The sequence below is a fragment of the Copadichromis virginalis genome, linkage group LG12, assembly GCF_057382275.1.
Source record: "Copadichromis virginalis isolate Kocher_CV1m ecotype Utaka linkage group LG12, C_Virginalis_male_GT1.1, whole genome shotgun sequence".
In the NCBI taxonomy this organism is placed as follows: Eukaryota; Metazoa; Chordata; class Actinopteri; order Cichliformes; family Cichlidae; genus Copadichromis; species Copadichromis virginalis.
In genome coordinates, this window is record NC_140629.1 from 17804763 (window position 1) to 17819326 (window position 14564).

General features: G+C 40.8%; 1 protein-coding gene across 4 annotated transcripts in view; it reads left to right on the forward strand.

Moving 5' to 3' along the window:
* LOC146696801 (GDNF family receptor alpha-2-like) overlaps positions 1-14564 on the forward strand; it is a 75883-nt gene that overhangs the window by 42519 nt on the left and 18800 nt on the right. The gene's annotated exons all lie outside the window — the stretch shown is intronic.

Genomic DNA, 14564 nt, shown 5'->3' on the forward strand with positions numbered 1-14564 from the left:
AGTTGGAGGAACAGTGCTCAATTAAGCTGAACAAAACATTAGTGAATCACTCTGGCTGCGTGGGGCATCTATTGGATTCAGAGGCCAGATTCAATTCACTTCCACCCAGCCGTGGCATGTTTCTTTGTCTTAGTGCCACTGAAAGCAGGTGAAGCACAACAGTTGTTGCCAAATCAGCTGTCAAGCTCTTTTCGTTCTTTTTTTTTAACCTCCGTACCGTGTGCTACATCTGGCCATCAACAAGCTTCATGTCCAGCCAGTTGTAGAAGTACTCTGAATTCATTTGTCTAATAGAAAAAAAAATTCCAGTAATTTTAAGCATTTAAAAACTCATTTATGAGCCTAATGGGGTTCAACCAATCATTAGACCCTTGAAAGCTCACTGCTAAAAAAATAATACTCGTGATATGAAAATTAACAGAAGGGAAAACTTTTGGCTACTTTTTCATTTCCCAGTGTGACAAGTGATTAGGCAGCTGATAGAAGTCTCTTTCCAATTATATTACAAGTGAAAGTCGAAAATAACTGGTTTGTTATCTACTCAAGATCCCTGAAACTCAGAAACAGCCTCTTCTTTAAAAGAGTATTTTTTTTAAATAATTACTGTTTTAATCTTTGTGGTTTTTGTGTCTGAAACAAAAACCACAACATTGAAAAAAAATCACTTAAAGCATCTTTAAAAACCTCATCCGCTAATCTCCTTATTAAAAAACGTCGTAGGTGTGAAAGTCAAAGTGACACACTGTTTTTCTCACTTTTGGGAAATCTCGACACACGCACTTATATTCTTAAAAACAAGAATGATACCATTGCAAACACTGAAATTAGTCGAGCTAATGACGCACAGCATTTTTGGAGAGCAGCATTTCTCTGAACGTGCACTTCCAACCTTGTTCCTCAGAGGTGAGCAGCCTTCGAATCGAGTGTTAATGGCAAAAGCATAATTTCTCTCCACCAACACTAAATCCAATCGCACTGTTAAAGTAGTGAAAGTCTATCACCTCTCCTCCAATTTATGATTGTCTCGATAATTACCTGCTTGCCTGCTTTGTGTAATCTGTTTTCAGGCTGAGTTGCTTTCTTTGACCTTTAGACCCTGAGGTGTCTGTGCTGTGTGCCTCCTTATTGAGAAAGATGAAATAGAACGTTAAAGCTCATTATCTGTTGCTGCGTAATGCCCCACCGAGGTCAACAGCTCGATGAGCGCGTACGCACTCACACAGCGTGGAGGCACCTGTGTATCGACAGAGCAATTCAGGAGCTGCACATGCACACGCAGATCCTCGCGTACAACCAATTTGAGCTTGAACGTAATTCTGATAATCCACTGTTTGTGCATTCCCCTGCAGTGAATAAGTGCTGCCATGCAAGAGAATGTCACTACGATTCAATTACACCGGGCTGACACTGTTCTCAAATTGGTGCTCTTTTTTTTCGTGCTGTGGGATGCCTGTTATCACGCCGTCCTGCGACGTATTCCTCTGTCTGTTGCATGATGTCACACACTACAGGATCGCTATATGTCCTTAAAGATTGTGGAAACCTTTAGCTTTTTTATTTGATCTGATAATTCACTAGAATATTAAGACATCACCCTCTTAATTAACACTTGTTCAGTCGCTCTCTAATTTACTATTATCGAGTATGCTGTATAAGCAGAATGATAAAACTACTTTGTCATGCTAATGAAGACGAAGTCCCCAGTTTGCGGTATGTTTTGCGAAATCCTGGTGATAATCACAATGAACAGTCTTCGAAGGAGCCCTCTTTTTAAACACAGAACACAGCAGTGCCTCGGCAGAGGAAACTTTCATTGGCTCCCTTCTTCCCTCTCAGAGATTTGTTGATAAAACCAGCGGAAGATCACTCAAAGACAGGCCTGTGTTCCCCGGGGATGCCTGTCTGACGCCAAACAGGGGATGTGCAGCAAGCCCAAACCTATTTCGTTTTAACACAAGGGACAGTTTGAGTGAGGGAGGAGGGAGAGATAATGAGACGGAGAGAGGAGGAGGAGGAAGAGGAGGGTCTCAGAATCGATTTGGGCCGCACAACTATACTGCAGCAGGTTGGAGGTCAGTGGTTTGGTCACACGGCTGTGGATCTCTGCAGCAGACTCCACAGGCCATTTCAAATTCAAGCATAGCTCCCTGAAATATACTCTGCTAAAGAAGGGTCACAGCTCAAAACACACCCTCATCTATTTTATTATTTATTGTAAACTCTTAAAGACTGCAATTTCCTACTTTACACTAATAAAAAGCCCTCAGCTACTTTATTTTTGGAGTTTTACCTTGAGCGTGTTGGATGCCAAATTGGCGACGATTTTACCTTTGGGGACTATTCAGATCGCTGCAGGTGGAGCCTAGAGCTCAATCAAACAAAGACTAAATATTTGAAAAGATTTCAAATAGCTAATCTTGGCTTGGGCTTAGATGGCATATTGCTCTGGAAGATTTCCTTCTCTTCCTCGTCTCTGAGGAGGCAATTGTTGACATACCCTGGGGCTGTAGATGGACAGAGAACAAGCATTAAATGGAGCAGCTCTTATTTCTTACAGCTTGTTGTACTTCCACCACAGTTATTACATTATTACCTTCCATAATCCTGCGCAGGGAGACAAAAACAGATTTTTTTTCCCTATTTCCCTTGCTTCCTCTCCTCTCTACTTCTCCACCTTGTGGTATCGCAATCCTTCCTGTGGATCCAACAGCTATTCATTTGGGACTGCCGAGTCCTCAGAGTGACAATAGGCTATATTTGGATGCACTGTTTTGGGGTACTGTAGTGTGTGTGTGTGTAAGTATGTGTGCACATGTATTCATTCAGAGAAATTCCCTGTCCATTTCCATGTCACCTTATGCAACACAAGCTCAATGAAGCCCATCCCAAAGAGCACTGAGCTGTGTATGTGTACTGTATTGATTGTCTAGGCGATCAATGCAACACTTTTATCTTTGATTTATTTCCCCTGGTCTTCAGGCTCACTGGGTGCTCTTTGATTGAGTTCTTTGGCCACTGGGTTTCAAAGTGGGCAGCAGAGAGAGACAATCGATCCCTGTACAGGTAACCTGACCCAGTTTGAGAGAAATAGTGTTATCAGTCTACTTTTGCTTACAGAAAAAAAAAACAGGGTATTGCATCCTCCCCCCTCTCACACATACACACAGAGCCCTGAATCAACAGTCTTCTCTGTTGCATCCAACAATTCAAGCCTCCACTGCGGGAGAACAGCGTAGGGGGAATGACTGCCCCACATGGCATTAACCTGAAGTTTCTGAGATGAAGCTGAAAGAAATCGCAATGCTGTTGCCCTTTTATCTGAAGTTTTGCTCTCACACATTCACTCACATACACCTTTGTTCTCTTGCACTTGTGAGGAATCTCACCATGATCCCTGGTCTCTAATCCTTAGCTTTCCAGTCACACGTAGGTCAGTTCTGCAGTTTTAATAAGCATCCAACACGTATATGCGTGGAAGCTGTTTTCTCTGAAAATGAAGTAATACAACATCTACAGGAACAGCGGCCACAGAGATATAATAACTATTTCTCAGGAAGATGACTACTACAGTGTGTGTGGGAATATGTATGTATGTATTAATCTGTTAAATGGTCCATTATGTTCACATTTATTTGGTAACTTAGCTTTCTCCTCCAGATGCTTTGAAGCTAAAACAATTAGCTGAAAAACATAAAATCCCTCTGAGGTAAGTGGAGCAAAGTCTGGTGATAATTCTCTGCTGCTTTATCACTACTCCCTACCTATTTACTCCAGCAGTTCTATGTAGTTAAAGCAGTAGCTTTCTAGAACATCAACCGGCATGATGTAGCTTTAATATTATTCTACTTTCTGGTCCACTTGGTGTCTACTTGTTAGACATTCAAACATGGTGGAGATATTGTGATGGTCTGAGGCTGTTATGTCACTTCAGGACCTGGATGACTATAACTGAAGGAATCATGACTTCGGCTCACGACAGAGATCTGAAATGCAGTTTCATTCACCTCTGAGTCTCTCAAAGAAAACAAAACGAAGTGGCCTAGTCCAGCGGTCCCCAACACACGAGCCACAGTGGTCCGTGAGTCGTTTGGTACCAGGCCACAAGAGTTGAGGCTCGGGTGTGAAATCTATGGTTTTCAGGTTTGTTTTTCTTATCTAAACTCATTTTCCCAGGGTCTTTTCCTGTGTTGTAGTTGTGTGTCTTATTTTGGAAGAAAGATTTACATGTAACCATAGCGACCAGAGAGCATTAAGGGGCAGAGAGGAGGATGTTACTCTCAATGTTGTTGGCGCATTTCAGGAGGACGCTGCTAATAAAGTTACACAATTACACAGTGAATTAGAATGCATTATTATATTTACAAAATACCACAGTTTGTGTCTTGGTCGTATCATTTTATTTTGTTGTATTTATCCGCAACACCTTAAAAGCCGATCCGTGAAAATATTGTCTGTGGTGCAAAAAAGGTTGGGGACCACTGGCCTAGTCAAAGTCTGGAGCTGAAGCCAACTCCAGTGTAGCTGAATTAAAATAATTCCCCAAAGAAGAGCAATGTGAAAATTTCACTGGTATCTCAAACACTTGAGTGCAGTTCTTGCTCCCAGGGGTGGCACAACCTTTTATTGGGTTTTTGATTTGAATAGATTTGAATAGCCATGAATAGATTTATTCCTTTAATAAATTAAATCATTGTTTAAAAACTGCATTTTGTATTTACTTGGATTACCCTTGCCTAATATTAAAATGAGTTTTTGTGATCTTAAATATATGCTGAACAATAAGAAATCAAGAAAGCAAATACTTTTTTCACAGCACTGTACCTTGTAGTGTAGGGGCAATAACAAGTTTGTGCAAAACAACAGAGGGTATGCAGATAAAATTGACATTTCTTTGACTGTGCTGGACTGTGGCCTACTTGCCACTATAGAAAGTTTAATACTTAAGTGTATACAGGATTGATTAGCTGTGCAGCAACAAACTAAACAAACTAAAATGGAAGAAGAAATACTTAATGAATGAAGCAAGGCAGCTAAAACACCTTCTATGTAAGTTTGTATTCTGTATCATTGTATCCAGTGTTAATATCTAATTATGACTTATATTGCAGATTTAAATCTAAATCCATTCTTACAGGTAAAACTAAGGTTAATCTCTTTAACACTACTGAAGAAGAAAGGACTGACTGAGCTGTCCTCGCTTTCCAGAATTTTTCCCACTCTCAACATCTGAGGACAGCGTATAAAAGCATACGCGTAGACAGAAGATCTTCCTTACTTATCCTCAAAAGTCTGGGCTCAAGGCAATACCTGGACTCTGTCTTTTTTCTGGTAACATTACAAGCCATCGAAGTGAATGTCTTTTCTGATAGTGTTAAGCTGGCTTTGCAAGCAAAGCGTGTGTCAATTGGCGACCTTTTCCTTGTGCATAGTACAGTTTGTGGCTTTAATCAGGCATCGGCTTCAGCGGATACGTGCTTAGCTTGCTGGATACACATGAGAGCACCACAAGGAGTGAAAGAGAAGTAAAAGAGAGTATAAAAGAGTAAGGGAGGTAGAGGGAGTGAGATGGGGGACTCAGTGGAACAAAAAGAGTTGCGCATTTCATTCCAATGTATGGATTAGTAAATGCATTTACTTTCCTAATTCTAATCTCGGAGGGAACATGGTATAACGGAAAGCTGTAGTGATTACTAAATGTTCTCGGACCAGAGAAACTTTCCATAGCTATAAGTACAGTCGGGGGAAGTAACCCTTTCTTGTGTATGAGCTGGAGATGATTATATTGCTTGCAACTTTGCCTTAAGGGTCCTTTTTAGTTCCTCTTTCAGCGTAGGTACTCCTTGAGTGTGCTCCAGTGGTACCATATCTATTATTAATGCCAACATTATCAATAGGGCTTCCGATTTATCTACTGTACGATCGCTGTGTGGTTTTGAATGTGTCAATTAAGGCCGACTCGTTCACCTCTTAATCACTGTTACTTTCAGATTCTCTTTATACTTACAGAGACTTGCTAAAAGCTGCTGCATGTAATGCTTTCTATAAACATTTCCACTGAATCATTTTGCATGTGGCTGATATTTAATTATTATTATTTAATTATTGGTAACAACAGTATGTCAGCATTTTGCTTTTTTTTTTTAGGAAAAGTGAATCTACTTGTTTGATGTGTTCACTTTGACTGGTTCGTTTGTCTTTTGGAAACTCAAACAAGTACAAGTTTAAACAAACTATTCACTTTTTATCAAAGCTCACACTGCTGGACAGCGTGTGCCATATATCAAACATCTTTCAAAATTCTATTTTGTTTTATTTATATATTGCTCGTTCACATCTCAAGACATTTTGCAATATGTTGTAAGTTAAATATGGGCTTCTACAATATTAGATAAGGAACCCCAACATTTCAGCTTTGCCCATTGAGGAAGCTCATGACAAACGGAGAGGAATGTCTCATTTTAAACAGAACGAGATCTTTAGCAGAGCTAGACTCACAGAGGAAAAGCCATCTGTCACAACCATTTTGGGGCTGAGGGGAAAGCGAGCACAGAGCAGAGGAGGACAGAGCGAAGGAAACAAGAGGAGAAAACAGAGTGAAGAGAGTAGTTGAGAAGCACTCCTCAGTGCATCATGGGAAGTCTTCCAACATCCTGAGCCTTTAGCAGTTTAACTAAGGGGTGGTTCGGTGTCACCTGATCCAACCCTAACTATAAGCTTCACAAAAAAGGAAGGTTTTAAGCTGATTATTAAAAGTAGAGAAGGCGCCTGTCTCCTCAACCCGAGCTTGGAGCTGGTTCCACAGGAGAGGGGTCTGATAGTTGAAGGCTCTACATCCTATTGTACTTTTAGTCTGAGAGCAAAGTGCTCTGTTGGGATGATATGGTACTACAAGGTCTTTAATATGTAATGGGGCCTTATCAGAGAGGAGAAAGATCTTTTAATTGAATTCTGGATTTAACAGGAAGCCAATGAAGAGTACGTAGCTTTCTTGTCCCTGTCAATACTCTGCAGTGTTTTGGATTAACTGAAGTCTTTTTAGGAAGCTTTTAGGACAATGTGGTGATAATAAGGAATTACAGTATTTCAGGTTAGAAACAGCAAATCCATGGACTAGTTTTTCAGTATAATTCTGAGACAGGATGTTTGTAAATTTTTCAATATTAAGTTTCTTTTATATTCTTCAACTCACAACAACAGTCGTCTCAAGGTGCTTCATACTGTAAGGCAGCAGTCCCCAGCCTTTTTTGCGCCATGGACCAGTATATGTCCGACAATAATTTCACGGACCAGCCTTAAATGTGTTGGATAAATACAACAAAATAAAACCAGTACTGGTACAAAAAAGAAAGATTTATTCATAACACACGGGAAAAGACCCAGGGAAACCGAGTTAATGATAAAAACGATTAAAAAATAACGCTAAAAACCCTGAAAACCATAAATTTCACACCAGCAAACGACTCACAGACCAGTACCGGTCCGTGGCCCGGGGGTTGGGGACTGCTGCTGTAAGGTACACAACCTACAATATTAGAGGAAAAAGCAAGTATTACACAATCCCCTATGTGCAAGCACGTGGCAGCAGTGGAAAGGAAAAAGAGTTTAATAATTACTAATGATTAAATGCAATAGTGGTGTTTAAACACAGGGAGGGCGAAAAGAGAAGTAACGCTCAGTGCATCATGGGAAGCCCCCCGGCAACTTAAGTCTATTGCAGCATAACTAAGGGATGGTTCAAGGTTCCTTACAGTGGTGCCAAAGGCCGAGGTAAGAGGCCAGTGAAGTATGTGGTTAGTCACAGTGTGTCTCTGGTTTTTAGAGCTGAATACAATCATTTCAGTTTTGCCAAATTTATAACTTCCCTTAACTGATTGCACTTAACAGAGGCAACAAAACAGAAAACATATTGTCAGACTTCCCTTGATGTATTGTCAGAGTTATTACTCACCATGGAAGAAAGAAAACACACTTGATGGGAACTTGGTATGGGTCTTTAAATGAAGTCATAGTCGTTACTTTTCATAATAACAAAATCAAATCTAACGGTGACAAAGGTATTATTGAATTGAATATTACTCCTGCAGACTGGGAGCAGATTGCTTTGTAATGTCACCGGTACAAAATGAGTTCACCAGCAGTGTTTGTACGTTCAATCAAAATCCAACTCTTTAAACTGAGCAAATGCAGAAGAAAATCAAATCTATCTTTGAAAATTCTGATATTGATTCTTCTTCATATGTTAAGATCCAATAACTCAGCACTGCTAGTTTACAGTTTTGTGACCTGTAAAATGACTTTGAATGCATGAGAAACTGAGGCGGTAAAATAAGCACTGATATTAAAGCCAGTTTCCTGGTCAACAGCATTACTATCGTCCATACGCTGCTCTCTTCAGATGGTCTATCAGATTTCAAATGGTTTTGATCTTGTAGTTAATAATGCAGGACAAACTGTGTCACCAGTCAGTTTTTGTTGGTTTCAATTCTCTGCTGAGTAAGGGGTTGAAAGGTTGTTTCATTTGACAGCTAAGCTAAACTGCCTTGCGCTTTGACTCAATGCCATCTGTGCACAGTTGGCCTTTTAAAGCATTGACTAGGAATCCCAGTGAGTACAGTAGAACTAAACGAGGCAGGCCTCTGTCCAGACACATTTTGGAGAAAATAGCAATGGGTGAAACAGACAGTCACCTCTGACTAGCGCCATCTCAGGGTCACCGGAAGAAGCGTAGGGAGAGAAAGCAGGAAAAGGAGACACTGCAAATTGTCTGTTAGTCGTAAGAAAAAATAACTCTGACAGATGTTATTCTATTTTAATCAAAATATATTCATAGCACTCCACTCACAAGGTAAGTGCTTCATTGTTAGGAGTTTCATAATAGTTTTTTGTCATGTATTGAGCGGTGCAGAATAAAAGAGTGTCAAAACGGTTTAATTGTGAAGAAGAAAAAAAACAACAACATTGCCGGGCCGCATTGTTTGCTTTGGCGTTTAACAGCTAGTGACAAAAGAACTTCTGAGTGCTGTCGACCGAACCACGGTAAAATTTACATGCCATGAATTTGCACATGAGCATCTCTAGCTCATGGCAATTGGTTTACACAAAAGTGACAACAGGACATTAATGAAGAAGTAGAAGAGAGGAGAAGCGAGGAGAAGATAAGGTCAGATGGAAAAAAAAGAAAGAGGCGAGGTAGCAGAGGGGAAACATCTTTTGTTTTTTTCTTATTTGCTTCATGTAAGAGATATTATGTTGGCAGCTATTGTGTCATGGTTATTGTTATGCTTTCTGTAGATGACTGAGCGATATGGTCTCTAAAGACTCTCTAGGCTAAAGACTGTGGGAAGCGATAAGAGTGAAAAGCCATAATTTCACATTTAACAGAAAGTATCAGCCGTAGAAAAAAACTCATAATTGTAGACAGAGCACAGAGGGGAAATTCTCCAAACCAGCCAGGACTCTCAATGAACTGTTGTTTTTCAAATGAAGCTATTAGACGACTTTGGAGTTTGATAACTGTTTTTCCTTGTTCCTCTCCTCCTTCGCAAGGAAATGGTTTCCAAGACTGACAGTCATCTGATTTAAGTCACATTGTTTGTCATGGGCATCGAGTGATAGGAATAAGAATCCATATAAAAAGCCATTAGTTTTCTATTACTGCCAAGCTGGATGGACAGGCAGTCAGCGCTCAGCCGAATCACTGTGTTTAAAGTGTCAGGTTGGTTGAAAGAAGTCTACCTCTGTGGGGGCTCCCCCTGCCACTTCCCTGGGGGCTGAGTGGCTGAAATGACCATAAAACTCTGTTGAGCTAGACAGCCTGTAATTTCAGCAGTGAGAGGCGCTTTGCCAAGGTATAATGGAAAGCCCGTGGAAGCCATGAAATGCGCTGCATCCTGGTGTTGGAACACCATTGTCTGAACACTCAGGACACCTCTCTAAACTTTAAATTACTGTTTTTAAGCCATCATTGTCTGAAAGAGCTCTGCTTCTAAAAAGAAACACGGTGCTTGTTCAGTTTCTTTAATCTCCCGTGGTCTTTGCCATTCTTACAGAAATCTGACGTTCACATTCTGTATTAGTACAAAAGTAAAAGACCTTTTGCCCATAAGATACGGAAAAATGGCGCTTCGAAAGGTTGCTTTGTGTAGGCACAATAGAGTTGTTCTCTCTCCCCTCTGTCGTATCTTTTTTATCATCTGTACCATGGTTGTGGGTACAAGTGCCTTTTTCACTCTGAATGGAAATGGTTGAGAGGGGCCTTCGAGTGAGGAGGACAAGTGCTGAGAGGGGTTGCTTTGCATTTGTCTGTGTATGTTCTTTTTTTATTATGAAGGCTACTTATGTATTGTGTGTCGCTATTCGATAGTGCGCGTTTCTGTGTCTACACTCGTCTCTGTGGCGATGGCGGCGCGAGCATAGCGTGGTCAGTTTACTGAAGCGAGGTTTCACATGTGATGTTAGCAGCATGTCATGTCGAGAGGCTCTCTGGGGTGATTTGTAAGGAGGGTGGATGGAGATGGAGTAATGAAGTGTGTCTGAGTGGGGTTTGCTGCTGGAAGTCCAAGCGCCTTTTACGCCACACTGGCTACATTTCTGCTATGATGACACAGACACACAAACAGACAGACAGACATGGGAAATTGTTATATCATTATCCCACATTTAATCTCAGCCAAATATGCTTCTCTCCTCTTTTGAAGACTAACATGACGGCATATTGGTTTTTAAATCACTGCAATAAAAGAAGACCTTTCTCTCTGATAGACTATGCTGTGTCCTTCACAGAAGACAATTTTTTCACAGAAGACTATGTTATTCACAAAAAATAAGATATTAAGTATCATTCCATCTTAGTTATTTCAGAAAAAGGTATAAAAATTATAAATATGTGATCAAATACCAATTCCACTCTAGAATATTTAAGTCTAGCAGTGTGTGAAGACAGAGCCATATGTATATTTTGTTTACATTAACATTGGCCCTTTGAAAACTATTGTGGTGAACAGTAGTTTGCACCATCAGCATATTGTTCTTGTTTTTTAAATGCATTGTATTCATGCATCCCTCGTGCATAAATACAATGCTATAAATGCATAACTCTAATTTTCTTACAGCGTAAGTACAGTATGTGTAACTATTCATAAATAATTTTAGAGTTTTGCTGTACAAAAGTCAAAATTCACATATCTTTTCATGCTTTTCTTTGAAGAAAACATGTCTAAGTTTATATTTTTGGAGGATTTTTATCTCAGACATTTTCAGGCAACTCAACAGGAAAAGACTTCATGTATTTTCCCTGAATGTAAATTTGAGGTAGCTTTATGGAGTCAAGAGGCAGTAAGAGGACAATGCTACTGGCACAAGTGGAGGTACATTTTTACATCTTGTCAGCAGTGGTTGGACAGCAAAACAATAGGAGGGGGAAAAAGGAGCCACAGGAATAAACAGTAATGTGTCTGTTATGGAGAGCTGTGTCGGTCGTGTATACAGTGGCAAAGCTGTTCTCAGGCAAATGAAAGACACACTGAAACTTGTCTGACTCCAGCATAGACATATGCAAATGAAGAAACAAGCAAAAGAAAAAAAAGAAAAAAGAAAATCTTCATCTGAACAACCTGAATAAAAAACTTTAACTAATAAACAACTCAACTTCTTTCTTTTTTTATGACAACTATGAGGAGATCATTGTGCGGTCCTGTTACTTGTTGGATCTTTCTGTGGACTTTAAATCTTCCTGTAGCATCTCTCTCTCTCTCTCTCTCTCTCTCTCTCTCTCTCTCTCTCTCTCTCTCTCTCTCTCTCCGTGTGTTGCCAAAATTCTTCTTTGGAGTTCTGCCGTGAGTGTCTATGTTTCGCAGGAAAATTGACAAGACACAGCTGGTGGATTTTTGACCTCTGATAGATGGTCTTGTCTCTCCAGATGGTCTCATGTCTTGCTGTTGCGGCTGTGTACTATCCTTTCTAAAATTCCAGGGTTTGAGCCTTCATTGATATGTTGAAACCAAGATACTTTTTCCAGACTGCTGATTTTGATTTCAGAGTTGATGTCTTGTGGATTGTTAGGTATGAGCTTGGCCTTTCCTTTTTCTGATACCCATACTAAGAGCTGAGGCTTCTTTACCAAGAGGTTCCACCAAGCTTGGGAGTTTTCTTTCTTTCCCTTCAAAGACATGAATATAAAAATGTGGGCTGGTGATTGTTCTTCCTCCAGTGTTAACTGTGCCTTCATGCTGTTTCAAGGCATCTTTCATAATTCTCCAGGTGTATGTTGGAGAGGGTGGTTGAGAGTAGATACTTGATGATATTCCGACTGTAGTACCAGCTGCCCATGCTGTCACTCAAGAGAATAAGGCTTATATGCTTGTCATACAGGTGTTTGCTGATTCAGACCAGGTTGACGTTATCCACAAGGCTGCATGCCACATCCCATCAAAGACCTTCTTGAAAAAGAGCCCGTAGTGGCTGTGGAGCAGAAGGAACAGCAGGTTACAGTGGGGCAAAAAAGTATTTAGTCAGCCACCGATTGTGCAAGTTCCCCCACTTAAAATGATGACAGAGGTCAGTAATTTGCACCAGAGGTACACTTCAACTGTGAGAGACAGAATGTGAAAAAAAAATCCATGAATCCACATGGTAGGATTTGTAAAGAATTTATTCGTAAATCAGGGTGGAAAATAAGTATTTGGTCACCTCGAACAAGGAAAATCTCTGGCTCTCACAGACCTGTAACGTCTCCTGTAAGAAGCTTTTCTGTCCCCCACTCGTTACCTGTATGAATGGCACCTGTTTGAACTCATCATCTGTATAAAAGACACCTGTCCACAGCCTCAAACAGTCAGACTCCAAACTCCGCCTTGGCCAAGACCAAAGAGCTTTCGAAGGACACCAGGAAAAGTATTGCAGACCTGCACCAGACTGGGAAGAGTGAATCTACAATAGGCAAGCAGCTTGGTGTGAAAAAATCAACTGTGGGAGCAATCATCAGAAAATGGAAGACATACAAGACCACTGATAATCTCCCTCGATCTGGGGCTCCACGCAAGATCTCATCCCGTGGGGTCAAAATGATCATGAGAACGGTGAGCAAAGATCCCAGAACCACACGGGGGGACCTGGTGAATGACCTGCAGAGAGCTGGGACCAAAGTAACAAAGGTCACCATCAGTAACACACTACAACGGCAGGGAATCAAATCCCGCAGTGCCAGACGTGTTCCGCTGCTGAAGCCAGTGCATGTCCAGGCCCGTCTGAAGTTTGCGAGAGAGCACATGGATGATACGGCAGAGGATTGGGAGAATGTCATGTGGTCAGATGAAACCAAAGTAGAACTTTTTGGTATAAACTCAACTCGTCGTGTTTGGAGGAAGAAGAATACTGAGTTGCATCCCAAGAACACCATACCTACTGTGAAGCATGGGGGTGGAAACATCATGCTATGGGGCTGTTTTTCTGCCAGGGGGACAGGACGACTGATCCGTGTTAAGGACAGAATGAATGGGGCCATGTATCGTGAGATTTTGAGCCAAAACCTCCTTCCATCAGTGAGAACTTTGAAGATGAAACGAGGCTGGGTCTTCCAACATGACAATGATCCAAAACACACCGCCCGGGCAACAAAGGAGTGGCTCCGTAAGAAGCATTTGAAAGTCCTGGAGTGGCTTAGCCAGTCTCCAGACCTCAACCCCATAGAAAATCTGTGGCGGGAGTTGAAAGTCCGTGTTGCTCGGCGACAGCCCCAAAACATCACTGCTCTCGAGAAGATCTGCATGGAGGAATGGGCCAAAATACCAGCTACTGTGTGTGCAAACCTGGTAAAGACCTATAGTAAACGTTTGACCTCTGTTATTGCCAACAAAGGTTATGTTACAAAGTATTGAGTTGTATTTTTGTTATTGACCAAATACTTATTTTCCACCCTGATTTACGAATAAATTCTTTACAAATCCTACCATGTGGATTCATGGATTTTTTTTTTCACATTCTGTCTCTCACAGTTGAAGTGTACCTCTGGTGCAAATTACTGACCTCTGTCATCATTTTAAGTGGGGGAACTTGCACAATCGGTGGCTGACTAAATACTTTTTTGCCCCACTGTATATGCTGTTTGGAAGGTTGGTGGTTCGACCCTATGAGGAAGCACTTGGCGACAGTGGGAAGGAAAAAAACCCTTTTAACAGGAAGAAACCTGTGATAGAATCAGGCTTAGGCACAAGCAGCCAAGTGCCATGATGGGCGACAGGACCAAAGACACACTTTGGAAGAGGGCCCAGAGATTAAAAACAACTGATGATTAAATGCTTTGTTGTCTTTAAACTAAGAAATTATTAGCTTAGCTTAGCATTAGAATTGAGATAAAGTTTTTATTTCACCAAAATAATAATGAAACCCTTATCTAGAAATATATGTATGTTGTCTGAAAAAAATGCAAAAAGGGGCACATTCATGTGTGAGTCATCAGACATATAAAGCGTCTAATACATATAAATGTGCATATAAATAAAGCATAGTCACTTTTTTCTGTTTCTTTTCTATATGAGGAAAAAGCGCTGTTAAGATAAAACCTCCAG